At 43.2% G+C, this 26,070-nt stretch overlaps 1 protein-coding gene and 1 non-coding gene across 2 annotated transcripts in view; one reads left to right on the top strand and one right to left on the bottom strand.

Moving 5' to 3' along the window:
• LOC126204156 (uncharacterized) overlaps window positions 1-26,070 on the top strand; it is a 1,030,415-nt gene that overhangs the window by 324,855 nt on the left and 679,490 nt on the right. The gene's annotated exons all lie outside the window — the stretch shown is intronic.
• Window positions 20,246-20,318, bottom strand: Trnas-cga (transfer RNA serine (anticodon CGA)). Its single transcript has one exon. It is a non-coding gene; the product is annotated as a tRNA-Ser (tRNA).

Below are 26,070 nucleotides of genomic sequence, written 5' to 3'. Positions count from 1 at the left end.
TCATCGTTATGTTTCCAGTTGCGTATCTTTTTCCTAGAGACCAAAATTAAGCTATTTTATAATAGAAGGAACTGCTCTTAACTTCTAAAACTTCATATCTCTTGCTTTCCATTTAATTGTTCAAATAGTTTTCCCACATATTTCCTGATCTGTGCTCATGCAGCTGGATTATTACCTTACCCTCCACATAAGGTACGTGGCGTCCAAAGTACTCGTGATCAGAAACTAGCTGCAATGTTTTACCGTCGTTGTGGTATTCAGTACAAAGATTGGTTCGCAGCACCTCCCCAAGACAGTCTATTCTATGCAAGTATCTTCATCTCTGCAAGTATCTTAATCTCTAACCTATTGACATTTGAACCTGCCTACTGTAGTCAAGGCGTGGTCTGACTCCACACTTTCCACCACTTCACACTTACCTCAGTTACCAAACTGACTGTTCCTTCATACCTCAACTTGTGCCATAAATTTTTTTCTTCCCATTTCGAATCAGAACCTTCTCACTAGTTATCCTATCTGTCTATCTAATGTTCAAAGTTCTCCTGTAGCACCACATTTTAAAATTTGTTCTCTTGTCGTGTGAACTGTTGATCTTCCACGGTTTACTTCGCGACAGCGCTGCATTCCAGACAAATACTTTCAGAAAATACTTTCATATTTCATGTTAATAAATGTCTCTTCTTCAAATATTCTTACCTTGTTATGTCAGTCAATTACTTTAGTGTCCAAATAATGAAATTCGTCCACTACCTTTAGCGTCTCGTTTTCTAATCTGATCGACCCGGTATCACCTGACGTAATTCACCTGTGTTCCATTACCGTTGTTCATTTCACAAGTTTTATTCTATCCTCTTTTCAAGGCACCATCAGTCCGTTTAACATTTCTTCCATGCTCTTTGACGCCTGTGACTAAATTACAGTGTCATCGGCGAATCTAAAGGTTTTAGTTAATTATCCCTCTACTTTAATTTCTATCCGAAATTAATCCTTGGTTTCTTCACAGGTTGTCCGGTGTACAGACTGAATAACGTCAGACATAAGCTTCGTTCCAGTCTCTCTCTCTCTTCCCAACTACTTCGACTCTTATGAGTACAGTCTGATTCCTGTATAAATTGTAGATAACTTTTCAGTCCCTCAGTTTAATCCATCCCACTTTTAAAACTTCGAAGAGTGTATTCCAGTCACCAGTTCAAAAGGTTTTCTCTATAGCTACAAAAGCTACAAATGGTACTTTTCTTGAGTTTGTCTTCAAAGATATTTCGTAGGGGCAGCATTGCCTCACGATTTCCTTCTTCTCTCAGTAACGCAAACTGATCTTCCGCGAGATCGGATTCTATCAATATTTCCACTTTTCTATAATTCCTGACAGTGTCTTACAACAACGGCTTGCTAATATCTGTCAACGACTACCGTCTTTGGAACTGGGAGTATCACAGTATTAGGGATATCTGAGGGTGACTCGCTTGTCTCATTGATCTTGAATACCAGGGGGAATAGCTTTGCCACAGCAGGAATACCAAGAATAAAAAATTCTGAGGGAGGGAATATCGTCTACCCCAGGAGAATTGTTTCGACTTAGTCTGTCCTGCTCTTTCAAATTCTTCTCGCACTGTCACATCACCCGTCCCATCATAGTATGTTTTCTCTTTTCCTTCTACGATATTGTCTTTAGATCTTTTCTCTTAAACAGACGAATTATATATTCCTTCCCTCATCCAACCAAGGTCATTCAAGAAATATCACCAACATATTACCCTAACCATAACGCTCCCTCCTCGGGCCTGGACCTGCCTCCTTTCTGACGTTTCAAGCTTTACACGATAACGACCATCTGTCCAATGGAGCATCAAGAGTGATTCATGTGACAAAGCCACATGTCGCTATTCAGTGGACATCTGTGGTACTGGCGTGCAAATGCCAGACTTCGTCGCGGATGAACGGCAGTCAGCGTGGTTGCATGAACCAGGCTGCTGCCGCAGAAGTCTATTTGTTTGACGGTCGTAGAGGAGATACTGTTGGTAGCCCCTTGGCTCATCTGGGCGGCCGGTTACTCAACCGTTCCCCTGTACACATCTCTTCACCCGTCGTTCACCTCTGTCATATCTGGCCCGTTACGCAGCACACCTGCCTCGGCTCCGACTTTGGTAGCGTCATTCTGCCATCCACGGTGTACTTTTACCTTGGCGGCAAGCGAACTCTTTAAGTTCTTAGCTGTTTGGGAAATGCTTCCACCGACTACCCGAAGGCCAATGATAATGTCTTTTTGATGTCAGATAAATCGCTCCACTGCCGCAGTACTAGAACAACGACACTACTGTTTGCATCTCCTAGACACGCTACGTACACCTTCCACGGTTAGTGCTGCCACGTGCTGTCTGTGAGAGGCTATTGCACGTTGACGTGGAACGTATGTGATGGTTACATTAATGTGACTGGACTGTGTATCAATATATATTTTCTCCAAATTTGAGTAAATGTGACTTTTACGTTCTTATAGTCATGCACGCTTTAAGCCTTGCTTTGTCTTTTAACTATTTTTGCCTTACCACTTTGCACGTTATGTCCATCTCATTTTTAGACGGTGTATCGCTTATTAAGAGACCTTTGGAGATAAGAGAACCACTTGTATGAACATCAAGAGCTCAGATGGAAACCCAGTTCTAAGCAAAGAAGGGAAAGCAGAAAGGTGGAAGGAGTATACAGAGGGTCTATACAAGGGCGATGTACTTGACGACAATATTATGGAAATGGAAGAGGATGTAGATGAAGATGAAATGGGAGATACGATACTGCGTGAAGAGTTTGACAGAGCACTGAAAGACCTGAGTCGAAACAAGGCCCCCGGAGTAGACAACATTCCATTGGAACTACTGACGGCCTTGGGAGAGCCAGTCCTGACAAAACTCTACCATCTGGTTAGCAAGATGTATGAAACAGGCGAAATACCCTCAGACTTCAAGAAGAATATAATAATTCCAATCCCAAAGAAAGCAGGTGTAGACAGATGTGAGAATTACCGAAAAATCAGTTTAATAAGCCACAGCTGCAAAATACTAACACGAATTCTTTACAGACGAATGGAAAAACTAGTAGAAGCCGACCTCGGGGAAGATCAGTTTGGATTCCGTAGAAATACTGGAACACGTGAGGCAATATTGACCTTACGACTTATCTTAGAAGAAAGATTAAGGAAAGGCAAACCTACGTATCTAGCATTTGTAGATTTAGAGTAAGCTTTTGACAATGTTGACTGGAATACTCTCTTTCAAATTCTAAAGGTGGCACGGGTAAAATACAGGGAGCGAAAGGCTATTTACAATTTGTACAGAAACCAGATGGCAGTTATAAGAGTCGAGGGACATGAAAGGGAAGCAGTGATTGGGAAGGGAGTAAGACAGGGTTGAAGCCTCTCCCCGATGTTATTCAATCTGTATATTGAGCAAGCAGTAAAGGAAACAAAAGAAAAATTTGGAATAGGTATTGAAATCCATGGAGAAGAAATAAAAACCTTGAGGTTCGCCGATGACATTGTAATTCTGTCAGAGACAGCAAAGGACTTGGAAGAGCAGTTGAACGGAATGGATGGTGTCTTGAAGGGAGGATATAAGATGTACATCAACAAAAGCAAAACGAGGATAATGGAATGTAGTCGAATTAAGTCGGGTGATGTTGAGGGTATTAGATTAGGAAATGAGACACTTAAAGTAGTAAAGGAGTTTTGCTATTTGTGGAGCAAAATAACTGATGATGGTAGAAGTAGAGAGGATATAAAATGTAGACTGACAATGGCAAGGAAAGTGTTTCTGAAGAAGAGAAATTTGTTAACATCGAATATAGATTTAAGTGTCAGGAAGTCATTTCTGAAAGTATTTGTATGGAGTGTAGCCATGTATGGAAGTGAAACATGGACGGTAAATAGGTTGGACAAGAAGAGAATAGAAGCTTTCGAAATGTGGTGTTACAGAAGAATGCTGAAGATTAGATGGGTAGATCACATAACTAATGAGGAGGTACTGAATAGGATTGGGGAGAAGAGGAGTTTGTGGCACAACTTGACCAGAAGAAGGGATCGGTTGGTAGGACATGTTCTGAGGCATCAAGGGATCACCAATTTAGTATTGGAGGGCAGCGTGGAGGGTAAAAATCGTAGGGGGAGACCAAGAGATGAATACACTAAGCAGATTCAGAAGGATGTAGGTTGCAGTAGGTACTGGGAGATGAAGAAGCTTGCACAGGATAGAGTAGCATGGAGAGCCGCATCAAACCAGTCTCAGGACTGAAGACCACAACAACAACAATCGCTTATTTCCTGCTTTTCTACGAGTGCTGTATTACTCCTCGGCCGCGAATTTGAAATCACGGTGAAGACTAAAAATTTTTCCTTTGCAACATTTAGTTATATTTTCAGTTAACTTCTCAACATAGTCCCCACTCCTACTTAAACATTTGTCGTTGCGTGGTACACCTTTCCAATACCCTCGCTATACAAGGAGGCCGCCTGTGTTTCCAGCCAGTTCTGTACGCTAGTCTGCAATTCGTTATCGTGCCAAAATGAAATCCTGCTACACAGCGTGTCATTCGAGTAAAGGGACGAAAATCAGAGGGAGCCAAATTCGGGCTGTGTAGTGGGTAATCAGGCGCTTCTCAACTAAAACGCTGCGGGAGCTTCTTTGTTGTAGCCGCAGTCTGCGGTCGAGCATTGTTATGGAGAAGGACAATGTTCAGAATTGCCCCCAGTTGACATTGAAGAATTACGCTGCATGAGACTTCAGTGACGGTCGTTGCACGTTCCATTAATTCCACAAACTATACTCCTTTTCGGTCCAGAACAAGGTAGCCATACGTTCTTTGCTGTAGTAGTTTCACTTTCAGTTGTTTAGTGTACTCGAGAATAAGAACACATCCACTGTTTTGACTGCTATTTCGTTTTTTCGTTTTCGATATGGACACAAGCCTCGTTCCCTGTGACAGTTCTGGTCGAATGATAATCTGCTGCATCATGGTAGCGCTGCAGGAACTTTAAGGCGGCCTCGGTTCGTTTTGTGACGGTCGGACAGCATCTTAGGAACACATTTCGCATAGAGTTTGCGATAATGTCTATCACTCACGATGGTATGGAGGAGGAAATTAAATTTCCAAAGACCGATACAGACACACTGATCTACTGGCTGAACAATATCATTGGTTGACACCTTCCCTGACCGCTTGTATCATGAACGTCTGTACGTCCTGCTTCAAAGTTCCTGCACCAATGCCGCACTTCTCTGTCATTCATAAAAGTTTCACTATATACAATACTCATTCGTCGATAAATATCCGCTGCATTATGTCTCAGAATGAAGAAATCGAATGACAGCACGCACTTCATACTTGGCGCGAGACATTATTCTCCCTGCGCTTTCGGAACAGCGTGACGCGATCGATAGGTATACTAGAGTCACTGTTCAATACATCTGCGCAGAGCTTCATCGGATTTTCACTGTGGTTTTAATGTCGCGAGGCAACGGCCTTGCTGCAGTGGATACACCGGTTCCCGTCAGATCACCGAAGTGCTGTCGGACGTGGCCGCAGTTGGATGGGTGACCATCCAGACCGCTATGCGCTGTGCCATTTTGCGGGGTGCACTCAGCCTCGAGATGCCAATTGAGGAGATAGTCCACCGAATAGTAGCGGCTCTGGGCAAGGAAAACCATCATAACGACCAGGAGAGCGGTGTGCCGACCACAAGCCCCTCCTACCCGCATCCTCAGCTGAGGATGACACGGCGGTCGGATGGTCCTGATGGGCCACTTGTGGCCTGAAGACGGAGTAAATGCATTTAATGTCGTGACCTATTGGACCTTCGAGTAAAAAAATTGTTACCATCGTTCGTTTCGACAGTTAAAATCAGCACCTACTGTCTTTTTCAGGGGCTTCAACTCCGCTTTGTGTTTATGCCCATTTGATTCTCTGTTACCTTCATTATTACATTTTTGAAAGGTAGTCTTCTATTGTATTTCTCTGTTTCAGTCAATCATTGTCAAAAGCTGCCTTTGATACTCTCAACAATCTCTGTTTGTTTTACCTTATCCACGTTTCATCTCCTTAGCTTTGTATCCTTTTCTGTTTCATAAGTTTAACCAGCAGTTCTTAACGAATACCTTATCATCAGAAACCTAATCTGTATAATGTTTCGCACTGTAAAATTTGGTTTCGATATCTCTGTTTTATCAATCTATGTGTCTACCCTGATTGTTGAGGGGTCAGCGTGACGGATTGACGTCCTACTGGCCCGGATTCGATTTCCGGCTGGGTCGAGGATTTTCTCCGCTCATGAACTGGGTATTGTGTTGTCTTCATCATCATTTCATCCCCATCCGGCGCGCATACGCCCAATGTGGCGTCGAACGTAATAAGACCAGCACCAAGGCGGCCGGACCTGCCCCGTAAGGGGCCTCCCGGCCAATGACGCCAAATGCTCATTTCCATTTCCATCTATCTATCTTATCTATCTGAAACTTTCCCACATCTGCAGGAATACAACCTTCTTCCAAATTTCTTAAATTACCTGTTAGCAATTACTATATTCTCCTCTGCGTAAAATTCTAGCAGACAACTTCTCTCTTAGCCCTCCATATCGTTTCCCTGCTTCAACTCCAGTCATCCATCACTATCAACTTTTCGTATGCCATAATTAGCTCATTTTATCTCATCATACATTTTCCCAATCTCATCATCATCATCATCATCAGCGATAGCAATGAGATACGCTTGTGCTTCGCATCTATCTTCGCTATCTATCGCTTCTATCTGTCGCTCGCGCCGTTGTCCCGCATTTTGCGCGTGGTTGGCGTGGTTAAATCGGAAGTGGCCGGATGCCCTTCCTGCCGCCACCCCATGCCCTCCGGGACAGAATCAGAGTACCCCATCTGTCTGAGTCTAGTGTAAATCATGGAAATGTGCGGATGTGTTTCAAATGTCTGTGAGCCGTGTAACTGAGGCAGGAAGTGGGGACCAGCCCGGTATTCACCTAGAGGGAAGTGGAAAACCACCTCAAAACAGGAGCCAGGCTGGCCGGCACACCGGTCCTCGTCGTTAATCCGGCGGTCGGATTCTATTCGGGGCCGGCGCGCCTACCCGAGTCCAGGAAGCAGCGCATTAGCGCTCTCGGCTAACCTGGCAGGTCGCAGCTATCTTCCCTACATAACGGATTTACTACGCTGGTCCAAGTTGCTTATCTGCATTCTTATATTCTTGTTTATTTCTAGGCCTAATAGTGTAGAAATCGTATTAGACTTTGTATTGGTAATGCTGTAATCACCTGGTCAGAACTGCTCTTCTTCCAGGCACTCTGTTCAATAATATACATTAAATTCAACTATCCGTTTCTCTTTTCAGATTCTTTAACTTAAGGGCTCTAACATTCCACGCTCATGCCCATGGTATGCCTGTTTTGTTTTATCTGATAACAACGGCCTCCTGATTAGTTCCAACCCGGAGGTTCGAATGGGAGACGATTTTACATCCGTAATTTTTTACTCAATAGGATTCCGTTATTATTATGCCTGACAGTAGCTCTGTAAGTCCGAGAGAAATATGAAGCATTTTGCTTCCCCTTGGTTTCCATCTTCCGCAGAATCAGTATGGTAAAATCATGTTGACTAATGCTAAGAGATGATATCAGTCAGCGATCCAGACTATTGTCTCTGCAGTTACTTAAAAGGCTGCTCCCCTCTTCAGTAATCATGTGTTTGTTCGCCCTCTCAACGCACAACCCTCCGATATAGTTCCACTACAGTGCGGCTATCTGTATCGTCAAAGAACACAAGTCCCGGGTTCGATTCCCGGCGGGGTCAGGGATTTTCTCTGCTTCGTGATGTCCTTAGGTTAGTTAGGTTTAAGTAGTTCTAAGTTCTAGGGGACTGATGACCATAGAGGTTAAGTCCCATAGTGCTCAGAGCCATTTGAAAGAACATAAGTCACCACACAACAACATCTATGGTTCATGGAATATGGGCGGCCGGGGTGGCCGAGCGGTTCTAGGCGCTACAGTCTGGAACCGCGCGACCGTCGCAGGTTCGAATTCTGCCTCGAGCATGGATGTGTTTGATGTCCTTAGGTTAGTTAGATTTAAGTAGTTCTAAGTTCTACGGGACTGCTGACTTCAGAAGTTAAGTCCCATAGTGCTCAGAGCCATTTGAACCATCATGGGGTATGTGATAGATAATCTAGTCAATTTTCGGGGTCATGTGATGTAGATTCGGGGCTATGTAATGTCCATAGCGATCACGTTTCTGGAGTGATCTGGGCAACTGAATACTGTTCTTACGAATGTAGGAAAAGGGCGGTTCAAGTTCGACGATAATGAAGGTAACGTTTCAAGATAACACGTGATTATCAAGACTTGTTAATGTAAGATATTGTGTTATCAAGGCACTGGTGAGACGTAATAACTCGTGGCTCTGCTATCAGATTTTTTTGTCATCTGCATATTCCGACAACGTAGCTCGTTGTCACCAACAGGTGTTCGGTGACGCACTGAAAAATGAGGAGGTTGCTCTCCCATTTATACATGCCGATTATCGTTCCCTTCCGTCTATCTGCAATCCTGGGTTTGGGTTCCGTATTCCGTCAGCTCTTTAGCGCTTCTCCCCCTGTCTGAGGGTCGCTAGCACTGAAGGTGATAGGCGTCCCAGTACTGTGCCAGTGGCTGATATCCCCATCTGTACGTTGAGCTTTCTGACTACCTAAGGATGTCTTCGACGTCCGAAAGTGAGGAGAGTCGATCATTCCTCATCAGTGTGGTATGTCGTAAACCAGCAAACATCTGGAACACTGGAGGTAAGAGTACGGACTCAACACTTACCTCCAGCAAGCCATCTGTAGCTGAAACCTATGTATAACTTAATCACCTCATGGATTATGGCTCTACAAAAGCCGTGGCTCAGATGTCAAGGTTCTGGCACAGGGTTATTAATGAGGTAATGCAGATAAATTTGGATGAGAATCCTATAGAGACGGTCGCCGGCTGCAATCTGAGCAGGGCGTTAAAATCGATAAAAGAGCGCCAGAAAGCTTAGTCCAAGCCATAAACGGAGAAATTACCTACTTATCTGCCACTTCGAAGCCAGTTATTGCCGGTGGGACCAATTGCGGAACGCTTTGAACGAGCTACGAGCGCTCGGGTGCGGGCGAGGTACGGAAGACCGCATCGATAATGATACAAAGGTGAAGAGAGGGGGTATTCGGCAGGAATAAAGGAAGAGTATTTTCTCCGCCGGTTCAGTACGCTATGGGGCACCTGATGCTGACAATTATCTACACTCCTGGAAATGGAAAAAAGAACACATTGACACCGGTGTGTCAGACCCACCATACTTGCTCCGGACACTGCGAGATGGCTGTACAAGCAATGATCACACGCACGGCACAGCGGACACACCACGAACCGCGGTGTTGGCCGTCGAATGGCGCTAGCTGCGCAGCATTTGTGCACCGCCGCCGTCAGTGTCAGCCAGTTTGCCGTGGCATACGGAGCTCCATCGCAGTCTTTAACACTGGTAGCATGCCGCGACAGCGTGGACGTGAACCGTATGTGCAGTTGACGGACTTTGAGCGAGGGCGTATAGTGGACATGCGGGAGGCCGGGTGGACGTACCGCCGAATTGCTCAACACGTGGGGCGTGAGGTCTCCACAGTACATCGATGTTGTCGCCAGTGGTCGGCGGAAGATGCACGTGCCCGTCGACCTGGGACCGGACCGCAGCGACGCACGGATGCACGCCAAGACCGTAGGATCCTACGCAGTGCCGTAGGGGACCGCACCGCCACTTCCCAGCAAATTAGGGACACTGTTGCTCCTGGGGTATCGGCGAGGACTATTCGCAACCGTCTCCATGAAGCTGGGCTACGGTCCCGCACACCGTTAGGCCGTCTTCCGCTCACGCCCCAACATCGTGCAGCCCGCCTCCAGTGGTGTCGCGACAGGCGTGAATGGAGGGACGAATGGAGACGTGTCGTCTTCAGCGATGAGAGTCGCTTCTGCCTTGGTGCCAATGATGGTCGTATGCGTGTTTGGCGCCGTGCAGGTGAGCGCCACAATCACGACTGCATACGACCGAGGCACACAGGGCCAACACCCGGCATCATGGTGTGGGGAGCGATCTCCTATACTGGCCGTACACCACTGGTGATCGTCGAGGGGACACTGAATAGTGCACGGTACATCCAAACCGTCATCGAACCCATCGTTCTACCATTCCTAGACCGGCAAGGGAACTTGTTGTTCCAACAGGACAATGCACGTCCGCATGTATCCCGTGCCACCCAACGTGTTCTAGAAGGTTTAAGTCAACTACCCTGGCCAGCAAGATCTCCGGATCTGTCCCCCATTGAGCATGTTTGGGACTGGATGAAGCGTTGTCTCACGCGGTCTGCACGTCCAGCACGAACGCTGGTCCAACTGAGGCGCCAGGTGGAAATGGCATGGCAAGCCGTTCCACAGGACTACATCCAGCATCTCTACGATCGTCTCCATGGGAGAATAGCAGCCTGCATTGCTGTGAAAGGTGGATATACACTGTACTAGTGCCGACATTGTGCATGCTCTGTTGCCTGTGTCTATGTGCCTGTGGTTCTGTCAGTGTGATCATGTGATGGATCTGACCCCAGTAATGTGTCAATAAAGTTTCCCCTTCCTGGGAAAATGACTTCACGGTGTTCTTATTTCAATTTCCAGGAGTGTATATTATCGACATGCTGTATCAAGAAGACAACAATCCGAAAGCATGCCTACCAGAACATTACAAAACACCTGTTAATGGTAGACGATACGTAGTTGATACTGATAGTGGTGTCTTGCTTCAGCTCTGTCAAGGATAAAGACTCTAAGCTGTCAAACCTTAGACTCCACAAGTCACTGGAACTCTACCTGTATAGTACACCAGATGTCGACCTCACAGATTGCGTAATTACTCTCAGTCTCAGATGTTGGTTCACGAGATCTCCATTTCTCTTCCGTACTAATGGTGGCAACACGGAAGAATTGGTGGCAGCGGTTTCCTACAGTCATATTCTCTACAACAGATCAAATATTGTACATTTGAACCGTAGAGGCGTACATAATTATTTTGCTCGTGGATGTCCAGAGAAAGTTTTCCTGTCTTTAATTCTCTGTATACGAAGTTAGCGCCGAATTTGTTTATTTCAGCTCGGATTATCACTTACTTAGGTATATGACAGGGTAACGCTTTATCAAGTCATCAATCATTGCTATATTAATAACGTGTTATCTTGTGACAGGTTCATATTGCCCTGTAGCTAGGTCGTCGTTGTTGCATTTGTGGCGCATTGAGTCGAATAGTAGAACGCTCATCAAAAATGGTTCGTATAATGGCCTAAACACAGGTCAGACGGATGGGGGTTTGGTTTCTCTCATTATCAAAATTATTAAGCTTTTATCTGCTATTTTACTCAAAAATTTGATCACCGAAGGAATCACATATTTCTAAGGCTGGTAACACTAGTCTTACAATCTGTGCAGTAGCGCCCCACTGCTCGTAAGTGTTTTTTTAAGAAGTCATGATTTGTAGAATTTTTACTCAGGCGTCTAATTTATATAGTTTGTTTGACACCACAGTAAGAACTTAGCCACGTGGGCTATTTTAAATAAGTTTATGTAATTTTTCACTAAATTAAAAATCAGTCGACAGCAGCACAAAAAATTTATTGGATCCATTTTGCCAGTTCCAAAGGCCTGAACAGTCATCTGCAAAAGCTTGACCCGGCGTAGACTGCAGCTACTTGCCAACTTCACAGGAATGATGTTCAGGCTGTGCGCCGTGGAGCTAAGGCGTTAGTGTTGTGACTTACCGTTAGGCAACGGTACCGGTACGACGACGGTACCCGTGCGGCACCGTAGGAGGAACTCGGACCCCCAAAGATCAAAGATATGCAGAGTGAATAGCACACGTTATTGTTATCTGCTTCTCCAATATGTAGACTCAAACAGCAATAGTTAACTACAAACAAAAAATGACAATAGAGAGATAAATCCATAACAACCGGAATACTAACGAGCAAAACAGAAACGTAATGAACTCAGGGACCAATGTAATACTAGCTTTGTGGCAGTAGCACAGTCCCGCCAAGCAGCCGCCACAGCATGCAGCAATCTAGTCCACTGCTCCAGCAGAACGAAGCGTTTCTAGACCAGCATTATTGGAGCATCAGGAAGCTGAATTATACAAGTGGCAGGCCCGCATACACCTGGACTGACGGCTGTGGCATCCCTGAGACCGATGCCGCAACACAGAGTACTGCACCAGTGTTTGGTTCCTTTATCACGCAGACTTGATAACGGACATCGACCCAGTTGGAAAGATACGCGACAAGGATCTTAACATATTTATCTGAGCCATAACAAAGTGTAAAAGAGACAATGATGGAACTCAAAGGGGCCTCTTTGGAAGAAACACGACAGTTTTCTTACAAAACAGTGTTGAGTAAATTTCTGACACTCCATTCCTTTTCATGTTTGTCATACATCATCGAAAACACCCTGTGAGTGCGTTAGCGTCACTAGAATCAGTGATTGGGGTTAGGAGTGGACCCTTATTCTACGACACTTCAAGAAAGGCGTTACGCAATACGGAGAGGTTTATTATCGAAATTACGAGAGAGCACATTCCGGGAAGAGATGGGCAACATATTACTACCGCCCACATATATCTCGCGTAATGATCACAACGAAAAGATCCGAGAAATTAGAGCAAATACGGAGACTTACAAGCAGTCGTTCTTCCCACGCACAATTCGTGAATGGAACAGGGAAGGGGGGATCAGATAGTGGTACAATAAGTACCCTCCGCCACACACCGTAAGGTGGCTCGCGGAGTATAGATGTAGATGTAGATGTAGATGTAGACAGAGCACATTGGTGTTTAGCTGTAAAACTGATTTATTCCTATTTTGTTGTTAAAGGAGCACACAAGTTTACATAGATTGTGCCATGACAATTTCAGAACAGTTGTCAATATAACGTATTAGATCCTGTTTAGCAGAAACAACACTGAACACAACAACATCAAATTTAAATAGAAGGTTCTCTGCAAGTTTTTTCTTAGTTATACACAGTGAAGTTGGCCAACATTACGACAAATCATCCGATTCCCGTTGTAAATTCGGTACTATTTAGGATGACAATCAAGTCTACAGAGGATGGTTAGTTTTTGTGACAAGATGAGCAAAAGATAACTTAACGTTCTTCGAGTTCACTGTGGATGCAAGCTGGTGAACCAACAAGTTTACGCCTCTGCCAGTGGCGTTTACCTTCAGCCACGACGTGCTGTCGGCTGCACAGCTGCTCTCACCCTCTGAAAATCCTATAAAAAGCTAATCAAAATCTTTTCTGATTTTATCAGCTGAAACTGTCCTGTGTTCCTCGTTAGGCAACAAAACATGCACTCATCCCTAATCGGGAAAATATGACAACATACACGTGCTTAGATGGAGCAGCGTGTATGCTTCAACTCCCTCACAGTTCTCGCATGAACAATTAACTATGTGGCTGTTCCGTTTCTCCGCTATTGAGGCTCAACGACTCTTCAGCTAATTTCTAGCTGAATGTCAGCCAGACTGAAAGCAGTGTTCAAAATTCCTCTTTTGCCGTCATACAGAGCGTGATGCGCCCTGTTCTACACTTGACGCTGGTTCAGAGGAAAGTCTCTGAAGCTTTCGGTCTTGCGTCTTTCGTAGGCAACTGTCCCCCACCCGGGTCCCTTCATGCTTCATGTCACGGCTTTTGCAGACCAATGGGAGCGTTCTGTTCATCTTGTGGAACTACCTCTGCCAATCACAAAGGGCCTACCTTTAAACTTTGTCGAAATATCGCCCCTTTTTACTCCTTCAAAGTTTATGTCAACCAATCGGACATTTTATGTCCATTCCTGATGGCTAAAAGTTACACGCGTACATCATGAGCATACCATGGGTATTTCACGTGATCAACTCCGTCGCTGGTCTGTTTGTATTCATCTCGAAACTCCCCAACGCAGTTTTGTAAAGAATTTCTCCACCGCAAGGATCTCTGCGCTACTACCTGCTCCCCTCAACGTATCGCCTGGGGCGTTCATTGTCCCTCTCACTATAGGTCACCACCCCTGTTAGAACCCTTCCATTGTATGCAGGCCGTGATGGCACATCTTGTGTCTGCCTCCAAACTAAAACGTTTCTTCCAGCTGCTTTTTTCACCTATTTCTCATTGACATGCAGGATTTTTGTTCGGTGTGTTAATACTGCCGAATCGAGTGTCATCCCTTTGCATTACATACTGCACATTTTGATCGGCAAACCTGCTCATTATCGCTGCAGTATGTCAGGTGACATATTCCTCTACTTGTTATGACATATAAAATATCATGTAAGGTGCGAAATGGATATTCATTCGAGCTGCCACCTTACATATCTGCCCCCTTCCATGTCCAATTTTTCCCCAGGTTCAATCAACGGTTGAGAAATTGATTGATGTCAGAGCAAAACATCTCAGGCGCTTCGATAATCGTCTTTTCTCATATCCATGATTCATTCCCATACAATGCTGTACTCAAAAGGTACCGTCATGTGTTATTTTGCTTCTAAGGTAGTCAATGTTCTTAACTTCGTCTAATTTGTGGTCGAAAGTTTTGATAATTTCATCACTAAATTCATTTCTACTAGTCTTCCTTAATTTCCTCTTTCCTTGGTTTTGTCAATCCGTATTCCATACTCATTCGACTGTTCATTACATCACTAAATAAGTCCTGTGGATCTTCTTCGCTTTCACTGATAATAGCTGTGTCATCAGCGTATTACTGATATCCTTGCTATGAATTTTAATCCCGCTCTTGAATCTTTCCGTCATAGCTTCTTCAATTTATAGATTCCACAGTAGAGTCGAAAGACAACATCCCTTTCTTACACAATTGTTGTCCCGAGTACATCCTCTTGGTTTTTTCCTTAGAGTTTGCTCCTATGTCACTCAGAATTTCGAACATCTCGCACCATTTTACAGGGTAGAAGACATTCCAGGTCGACAAACCGTGTCTTCATTCTTCTTGAGTTTTGCTTTCATTATGAGTCACATCGTCAGCATTGTCTCTCTGGTGCCCTTATTTTTCCATTTTTCTGTATGTTATAGTCAGCAACTTGAGTGCATGAACCGTTAAGCTGATTGTACGATAGTTTTTGTATTTATTTCCGTTGTTATTTTCGAAATGTGTGGATGATATTTTATCTTCAAAATCTAAACACCGACTAGAATGATCACTTGGTTACTACTTCCCCAAACGATTTCAGAAGTTCCGAAGAAACTTTATCTATTCCTTCCGCCTTATTTGACTGCAAGTCTTCCAAAGTTCTGTCAAACTCTGACCTTAATGCTGAAGCCCCTATGTTTTCCACATCGACTCGAACGTGTTTCTCAGTCACGTCATCTTGAAAGTCCTCCTCCACGTAAATGCCTGCAGTGCAGTCTTTTCACTCACCCCTTTCTCCAGTGAGCTTACCTGTGGACTTCTTATTCCATCATAATGTTACAGCCCTTGTTTCTAATTTCACCGAGGATTGTTTTGAGTCGGTCCTTTAGACGACAATTTCATTTTCAATTTCGTCACGTCTTACAGCAGTTTCGCTTTGAGTTCCCTGCAGTTCCTGTTTAATCCATTATGATTATATTTCTGTAATCTAGGATTATCCTGAACATTTTTGAAGGCAAAAACTGTGGTAACGTCGAAGGCCGCCGCTCAAAGTGTTTGCAACACACCTGCTTCGAAATGTTTGTATCCCTGATCCTACACACTGTTCTTCGTGTGGCAGCTACGTTATGGACGGCATAAGCACTGTTCAGTTACCACCACCAGCCTATATCACAGCATCTTTAAATATGTCTGTGGATGTGCCTACAGTTTCAATCATTTTGAGCAAGACGGATGATTAGAATTATGCGTTCCTTTGTCAGTTAACTCATAACAGCTGGAGCTAGGGTATGTGATGTTTTATCAGTGATGACGAACTCGTGCCAAATTTACAAAGAACTTGTCAGTATGAGCCCACTTATCAGTATGGCTTTGCACACCCTCTGACCTGAATGCATGCACTCGTTATTGTGGGAACGGCATCATAAAACTGTTTTGATCTCTCCGGAGGTAAGACGGCCCATAACAGTAGTAGCAAGTCCTTAATATCCTGTATATCGTCGCTGAAATGAAGTTGACGGCCGAGATGGTCACAAACATGTTGCATCTGGGACAAAGATGGGCAAATTGCTGGTCACAGTAGTACCTCAACATCAGTTCATAAAGACATGTACAGTGTGAGGAGTGCATTGTCCTGTAGAGAAATCACAACTGTCTCATGACAGTTAGCTCATAAGACGTAGTATGTCCTTGACGTACCTTCAGGGTTTCCTCAATCAACACCATCCGTGACCCTAAGTCGTACCTGTTGACTCCCTACGCAACGAAGCCAGGAGTAGCAACGCTCTGCCTCTCCAAACCTCGTTTTCCAGTCGTGATATCACTCCAAACGCTACCGATGGTGTTTTGGTGTTAAAGGCAGCTTAAGCATGCGACGGTGAATCCCGCGTCCGGTTGCTGCTAGTGGGACGACACAGAAAGTTTCAGGGAGTTGACCACTTATCCTCATATGGCAGACTAAGCTGTGCAGAAAATATGGTAGGTTTGGAGCAGAACACGGCGATTCCCCCTTTTGGTGGTCAGGCACGAAGGGTATGTCTGCCCTTACGTTCCCATTCCGTCCAACATCGGATCACATCCGCATGCTCCTCAAACACTGATACTGCACATTTCGACCAGCCGACTAATGGAGATCCACTATGAGGACACTTTCGAACTCAGTCAGGTGCCGCCAACGCTGTTTCACATGAGTATGCAGCAAGTCAGTGTCCTTCACAGTGATCTCTGAAGTGACTCTACTCATGCCCCTTTACCAAGGCTGATAACAGCACTAAACACTAACAACACTAATGCATTTGGTGGCCATACAGTCAGAGAGAGTTGCAACATATACCCACCGACGATGTGTACATGTATCAAAAGTTACATTGACATCCGACCGTATCTTTTGCCTTCTTCACATTTTTTTGTCAGGAAGTGCATAAATTCGGATGGTCGACGGGTATTTGAATTCCAATCCGGCCGAATAGGAGTCTCAATTTCTTGTCCTCAATGGAACTGCGTTCGATATTACGGCTGGAGTCAGCTCAGCAACGTCTGATCGATATGTTTCATTAGTTGAATCCTGGTGAAAGTCCCAAGGATCACCTTAACTACCACATACTGTCGTGCAAACACATCCCAGAAAAAGCACCATTCAAGACTATGAAATAAGAGTCTCTCAGATGCTGGTATTTATGTCAAACTCTTCATTTCATACGCTTACGATTCTTTTAAATCAAGTAATGTTACTTTTCATATGCAGTCCTTCTCAGCGTGACATCACGCTGCTATCTGCCAGAAGCAGAGTTCGTTTTGTTTGCAGATGACACAAGTATTGTAATAAATAGTATGTCAAGTGTAGTTCTAGAAAGATCTGCTAATGATATTTTCATGGATATTAATAAATGGTTTCAAGCCAACTCACTGACATTAAACTTTCAAAAGACTCACTATATGCAATTCAGAACCTGTAAGAGGTTTCCACCCAGCATATGCATAAAATACGAAGAAGAGCAGATAGAAGAGGTTGACAGTCTTAAATTCCTGGGATTACAACTTGATAATAAACTCAGTTGGGAAGAGCACACCACAGAACTGCAGAAACGCCTTAACAAATCTGTATTTGCAATTCGAGTGTTAGCAGACATAGGAGACATAAAAATGAAAAACCTTGCATACTTTACCTACTTTCATTCCATAATGTCGTATGGTATAATAGTTTTGGGTAACTCTTCAAGTCAAACAAAAGTTTTCAGAGTCCAAAAGCGTGTAATACGTATTATTTGTGGAGTAAATTCACGGACGTCCTGTAGAAACCTCTTCAAAGAACTGGGTATACTAACTACTGCCTCTCAGTATATTTACTCATTAATGAAATTTGTCCTAAATAATATATATCTTATTCCAACAAACAGCTCAGTTCATACATACAATACCAGGAACAAAAATGATCTGCACAAGGACTTAAAAGCACTTACTTTAGTTCAAAAAGGGGTCCACTACTCAGGAACACTCAAATCAAATGGCTCTGAGCACTATGGGACTCAACATCTTAGGTCATAAGTCCCCTAGAACTTAGAACTACTTAAACCTAACTAACCTAAGAACATCACACACACCCATGCCCGAGGCAGGATTCGAACCCGCGACCGTAGCAGTCCCGCGGTTCCGGACTGCAGCGCCAGAACCGCTAGACCACCGCGGCCGGCCAGGAACACTCATCTTCAATAATTTGCCAGTAAACATAAAAAAATTTAGTTACAAATAAAGATCAGTTTAAAACGAGCCAGAAAGACTTACTAGTGGCCAACTCCTTCTACTCCATTGACGAATTTTTTAATAGAAACAAATGATGTATTGTATATATTCATACTATTAGTATTGTTATTTCAGCTTAAAAAAAAATAAAAATTGACATGTTCCACATCCACGAGGATCTCCTCAGCACGGATCTATGAAACGAAAACTAATCTAATCTAATCTAATCTCTTTATATTCCTTCAATAAACGTCTCCCAGCCAGCGGAGTCGTCCATATTTCGTAATCGGTGATGTTACTGCACTGGGTCTTGGAAAGAACTATTCGGTTAGTAATTCTGCTGTGTACATTCTAATTTGAAAACGTGCAGGCTATTAGCCTCTGCAACGAGAGGGTATACTCTCCTGCTACCCACCAACAAAGAAATTTCTGTAGACAACACAGGTTCTAGTGTATGGAATAGGTTCACAGACTTATGATTCGCTCGAATATTGTTGGATAACAGGACAAAATTCGTTTTCCTGCAATGCTTCTCTTTGTCAGACCCGTAAGTAATATCAGGAATGCGTTAGGTAAGTGTGATGGGAACTTTCCTCTTATTCATTTGCATAAGTGATATCTCGGCTAGCTCATGACACTGTCGTGTACTGAAGCAACTTCATTGTTAGCTGTGTGGGAATTTGGGAGGACTCTTGCAGAATTTCTGTTTGGTGCGACGCTTCATGCTTCCACTAAAATTTTTCAATCAGGATTTGCGACAGACTGCAAAATAAGGAACACAGAAGAGAGAGATTAGAGCTCAGTCCGGGCCTTATGGGCCCCATTTGCAAGTGGAATAGAAAATGGAACGACTAACAGTTCTACAAAGGACCTACAGCTACGGACTGTAACTTGACTTGTGGTGTATATGCGATGATAAGTCAAAACAATATGATCGCTGCCATCCGCAAAGCTACTTAGCTATACGCGTGCCCTTCTCGCGAGCATCAATGGACGATGTGGGAAAATCGTCTTACAAAGACGGATTCTTATGGCCGCGTGCCTTGAAACGAGCATATCGGAAGCAACAGAGTTGTTCGTCTGCTACATTCGTGACAGACTGTGGAAAATGGTTGAAGGATTTTGAAACCATAAGTAGGAGACAGTATGTTGGAGGTACACGCTTTATCACAGAACCTGGCACTCACAGGATTTCCGTGTCTGTAAAGCAGCATCAGTGGCAGTTTGACGATAGAGTACGACGCTGGCACAGGCGTAAATGTTCCCCATTACACCGGTTCAGTGTATATTCTTGAACACCGGGGTCTGGAACTGACGACCTCCCCGTATTCCCTTGTTGACCCAATGTTACCATAAGTTACGACTGCAGTGAGCAGGAAATCATTGAGATCGAAGTCTTCGTCAGTCGAAATGTGTCACCTAGTCGGATCAGTCGTGTTTCTTGTTACAAAAGGACGATGCTCACGTCTGGATAGGTCGTCATCCACGTGAACGGCTTCCCGAAACATGCACTGCACCATGGCTGGTTGACAGTGGTGAGCAGTATTATGCTATGGGGACCAATGTACAAGGCTTCCACAGAACTTCGTAATAATGGCAGCTGTGGGCTACGAAGACGTTATTGAGGACCAGCCGCATCTGTTCTAACTTAGTGTCTTCCTTGATGGCGATGGTATCTGCCAGCAGGATAACTGTCGCATCACAAGGCCGGAATCGCGTTACAGTTCCCGGAATGATATTTTCGCTCTGCAGCGGAATGTGCGCTGATATGAACTTCCTGGCAGATTAAAACTGTGTGCCCGACCGAGACTCGAACTCGGGACCTTTGCCTTTCGCGGGCAAGTGCTCTACCAACTGAGCTACCCAGGCACGACTCACGCCCCATCCTCACAGCGTTACTTCTGTCAGTGCCTCTCCTGCCCTCCGAACTTTACAGATCTCCTGCGAACCTTGCAGAACTAGCACTCCTGAAAGAAAGGATATTGCGGAGACGTGGCTTAGCCACAGCCTGGGGGATGTTTCCAGAATGTTATTTTCACTCTGCAGCGGAGTGTGCGCTGAAATGAAACTTCCTGGCAAATTAAAACTGTGTGTCGGACCGAGACTCGAACTCGGGACCTTTGCCTTTCGCAGGCAAGTGCTCTACCAACTGAGCTACTCAATCACGACTCACACCCCGTTCTCATAGCTTTACTTCTGCCAGTACCTCGTCTCCTACCTTCCTAACTTCGCAGAAGAGCCTCTGTAATGTTCGGAAGGTAGGAGACGAGGTACTAGCAGAAGTAAAATTATGAGGACGAGGCGTGAGTCGAGCTTGGGTAGCTCAGTTGGTAGAGCACTAGCAGGAGAGCTTCTGTTAAGTCGGAAGGTAGGGGACGAGGTACTGGCAGAAGTAAAGCTATGAGGACGGGGCGTGAGTCGTGGTTTTGGTAGCTCAGTTGGTAGAGCACTTGCTCGCGAAAGGCAAAGGTCCCGAGTTCGAGTCTCGGTCCGGCACAGAGTCTTAATCTGGCAGGAAGTTTCGCGTTACAGTTGTTTGAAGAGGATGATCGTGAACTCACGTGGATGCCTTCACCACCAAATTCGCCTGATATGAGCTGGGTGGAACAAACAGGGTGTTAATGGTATAAGGGCAGATATTTCGTCATTGGTGTCTTAACATGTACCCACTTCAGTGTGTTAGTTGTTTTTTCTCTGTGTCTAACAGTCTTCCCGAAAATAAGTTACATTATTTACTACCTGATGTTATTTGCGCGGTTGTAACTGTACTACTAAGTGGACAACGCCTGTCAGTATACGGTGCACTAATTATTTTATGTCCTCATGTCCTCTTTTGGACACCTGCCATGCCGTCCAAATTAATGGCTTGCTCTTGCCACTCAAGCTACGATGTACTAACCAACCTACAAACATACTACTCCAAATAGCTATACTAATTAGTGTAAAAATGAAGTAAATACTGATGTAATGTTCATCGGTACACTGACCTCAGTCAGCACTAAAAATATCTGCACTTATACCCCTAACACCCTGTATATGGAACACTACCAGGCGTGTCCTCTGCGTCCACAAATCACCAGTCTGGAACTTATGGATACTGCGTAACCTGTGTGTAGAAATCGGGTATCATGTATGATTGGCAATTTTAGAGTCTTTAGTTTTCTATTCATCGCATGTATTATGTGTTAATCCGCTAAATTGATTCTGTGGCGAAGGGGAGTATCGTACAATCCTTATTTGACGTCGGATTCCCAATGACCTGAGCCTACAGGGTGGTTATAATTAAACTTTCACTAACTGGTAGATGGTGTCCTTTGCTATAGGATCAAAAAATACAGTCACATCTCAAAAGAATACACAAAATACGAGTAGCAAACAACAGATACTACATTCAATTATAACTACGCTGTGTTTCAAACTTCTGAAGATGACAGTTTAAAACCTTGAAACCGGTAAAATGAATTTAATAACATGGAAAACTTTTTTAGTAACATACGGAACAGAAATAATGAGTAAACTATTCAGTGAAATATATTTTAATTTCCACGTGAGAGGGTAACATTTGTTAATTGCATATCACGTTTACACTTTCGCAACTCTCCATTTCGCATTTTTGTGTAAGTGAGACTTTTTGTGCTTTTCCATTAGTTAGTTTGTTAGTAAAGTGTTTCATTGACCAATCTCACGGTAATCATTACGATGTGGAGCGTGTCAAGTGCACAAAAATGCACACTGAATGAAGGTTTCTTTTAAGCTTAAAATTTTTATTACTACCCCATTCCCTTAAATGGCACAAAATGCATATATTCTGCCTATAGTTTTTTATGCGTATTCAACAATTCATCTGTGGTATAGAAGGACTTGTCAAGTACATATGATTTCTATTTATTTTTAAAACCGTTACTCCTCTCTGTCAGACCTTTCATTTCATCTGGAAATTTATCGAAAAGTTTTACTGCAGCGTATTTCACCCCTTTCTGTGTCAAAGATAGGTTAAGTAGAGCGTAGTGTAAGTCTTTCTTTCTTCTGGTATTACATGAACATGAATTTCACTGTTGTTTTTAAACTGGTCCATGTTGTTGAGGTCTCGCGGTTCTAGGCGCGCAGTCCGGAACCGTGCGACTGCTACGGTCGCAGGTTCGAATCCTGCCTCGGGCATGGATGTGTGTGATGTCCTTAGGTTAGTTAGGTTTAAGTAGTTCTAAGTTCTAGGGGACTGATGACCACAGCAGTTGAGTCCCATAGTGCTCAGAGCCATTTGAACCATTTGAACCATGTTGTTGAGAACAAATTTCATTACTGAGTAAATGTACTGTGAGGCTGTTGTAACAATTCCTAACATTTTAAAAATGCCTACAAGATGTGCGACTATGAACCACACATATTATTCTAATCACTTTCTTTTGAGCAGTTAATACTTTTTGTCTAAACATTGAGTTACTCCCAAATATTATTCCGTATGACATCAGAGAGTGAAAGTATTAAAAGTATGTTAGCTTACTAATTTCTATATCCTCAAAATTGGCAAATATTCTGATTACAAAATTTGGTGAGGCTAGTCTCTGTAGAAGATCAAAAATACGAATTTTACAATTCAGATTCTCATCTATATGTACCCCCAAAAACTTATTTTGCTCTACCCTGGCTACTGACTTCTCTTGATGTGTTATATTTATTAAAGGAAGTGTACTATTTGCAGTAGAAAATTGGATGTACTGCGTTTTTTTAAAGTTCAGAGCAAGCCCATTCGCAGAAAACCAATCAATAACTTTTCCAAAGACATTATTTGTATAATTTTCTGTTGGAGTTTCAGTTAATGGATTAATAGTAATGCCTGTATCATCAGCAAACAATGACAGTTTAGAATGAGATTTTCACTCTGCAGCGGAGTGTGCGTTGATATGAAAATTCCTGGAAGATTAAAACTGTGCGCCGTACCGAGACTCGAACTCGGCACATTTGCCTTTCGCGGGCAAGTGCTGAGCTACCCAAGCACTACTCACGCCCCGTCCTCACAGCTTTACTTCTGCCGGTAGAGCACTTGCCCGCGAAAGGCAAAGGTCCCGAGTTCGAATCTCGGTCTGGCACAATGTTTTAATCTGCCAGGAAGTTTCAGTGACAGTTTAGCTTCTTCTTTAGATAAGAAGGGAGATCATTCAGATATATCAAGAACAGAAGGGGACCAATGATCCAACCATGTGGAACACCTCATGTAATTTCACCGCAGTTAGATGAACTGGGAAACTTGCTTAAATCATTCAAACATATAAAGGAATCTTTTGGTTCCTCTTTTGTAGGTATTACTTAAATTACTCATAAGCTGTTCCATTTATACCATAGAATTGTAATTTCTGTAGCATTATGTCATGGCTCACACAATCTAACACTTTGGATAAGTCACAGAAAATTCCTATTGGGGTCATTCTACTATTTAAAGACTCTATTATGTGAGCAGTGAAACTGTAAATTGCTGTCATAGTGGGACAGCATTTTTGAAATCCAAACTGTGATTTACGAAGTATCCCATTACTGCTGAGATGGCTAACCACTTTTGAGTACGTTATTTTCTCAACAATTTTTGAATATTCTCTGAGCAAGCTTACTGGCTGGTAATTGTTGTCCCTTTTTTGTAGACAGGCTTGACAATGGCATATTTTAACCTGTCTGGGAAAATACCTTGAGTTAGTGATGCATTACAGATGTGCCTCACAACATCAGCTGTAACTGTTACACCCTGTGTTAATATCTTATCAGAGGTGGCATCTACTCCAGGAACAGTTATTTTTCGAGGATTTAATGATTTTCCCTATTTTACGAGAGGTTGTTAGATGAAAATTAATGTGACTAGGATTTCTCAAAGCTGACTTTTCCGTGTACTGTTTGGCTTTTTCTTTTGAACTATTCTCACCAATTTTCTCACATAAACTTGAGAAATGGTTGGTAAGTACATTAGCTACTTGTGTACTGTTGGTTAAAATGGTCTCATTCTCTTCAATAGTAACACTACCTACCGCAGCAGTTATTTTTTCTGTCTCTCTTCTAACAACATTTCACACTGATTCGATTTTATTGTCCGTGTTGTCAATTTCATCTCTGATATTTGATTTTCTGACAACGTTTCTCAGTATGTTATAATAATTTTTACTGTGTAAAATTAGTCCTGGTTCTTTACTAATTCTTGCTGTGTCATAAAACTTTCTTTTCCTTTATGAAAGCACTTTAGTAGCCGTAGTGATCCAAGGTTTCTTTGAAAACTGTTTTGTGTTACAACTAGTAATATTTTGGGGGCAACAGTGCTCAAAATGGGATATAAATTAATCAAGAAATATGTTGCATTTATCATTGGCATCTGGCTTATTATATCCATCTCCACAATTAACACTTCTTAAACTTTCTCTGAAGTGCTGTATAGATACCAGGTCGACCAGCCTTACACTTTTACTTAATGGTTTATGAACTGTACACCCTGCCAAGTTTTGTAAGTTAGTCATTTGTGCATCTTGGTCTGATAATCCGTTTATTACAGGGAAATCATGTGTTAGTTTTACATCCTCTTCCTGCACAAATACATTAGCTATTAGAGTGCTATAGTCTTGAGCTATACGTGTAGGGAAACGGATCTCTGATTCTAGGTTATATGTCATTAATAACACTTAAATTCACTTTTCCGGTCAGAACTGCTTAGAAAGTTCACATTGAAATCACCACAGATTAATAACTTCTTCTTTTTGTCTGACAGACAACATAGTAGGGAGTCAAACATTCTTATGAATAGTTCCCAATCTCCTAATGGAAACCTGTACACTGTTGCTAATATCAGCACTACATTATCTAACTGTAGTTCACATGCACAAACTTCGAAGTGCTGATCGACACAAAATTTTCTTACTCCTACAGTTTTGTACTTATATCCTTGTTGTGTGTAAAAGGCAACTCCTCCTTTATCCATGCTAGATCTGTAGGTGTAGGATGCTAAATTATACCCATTTATACTGACACTTTCCATCCCCAGAGTTACATTGTGTTCAGACAGACAAAATATGTCAAACTCATTCTAATTTTTGAGATCATCTAAGCACACTAATAGCTCATGTACTTTATTTTTTATTCCCCTGAGATTTTTATGAAGTAAATTTATACTACTCTTAGTTTTATCCCTCTTTACTGCACGTGAAGCTTCTTCTATTTTAATTTTGTTGATTATTGTCTGCCTTGACGCTGGCTTTAACCTAAAAAATCTGTCTGCCTGGTCCCATTAACCACAGGGATCATCCCCTGTGTGACTGTGGCCACCCTCACATTATCTGCTAATAGAGAAGCTAACCTATCTTTCCCCTTCCTATTTAGGTGCAGGCCATGTGTAGTGTATCCCCACCTACCAATAGCATCAACTGGAACAACACTCACGCGAGATTTTGCTGGTGTCTGGAGCACCCTTTTCAGCTCAATGTTAATATTTCTTACAGCAGTGTTTACCCAGGACCGATCATGGCGCTAAAAGACCTCCACAAAGCCCACATTCGTGTGTCCAGTTTGTGCACCTGACTTATGATTACAACAACACACACACCCATGTCCGAGGGATGATTAGAACCTCCGGTGGGAGGGGCTGCGCAATCCG

The sequence above is a fragment of the Schistocerca nitens genome, chromosome 9 (assembly GCF_023898315.1).
Source record: "Schistocerca nitens isolate TAMUIC-IGC-003100 chromosome 9, iqSchNite1.1, whole genome shotgun sequence".
In the NCBI taxonomy this organism is placed as follows: domain Eukaryota; kingdom Metazoa; phylum Arthropoda; class Insecta; order Orthoptera; family Acrididae; genus Schistocerca; species Schistocerca nitens.
This window is presented reverse-complemented; position numbering and strand designations above follow the sequence as displayed.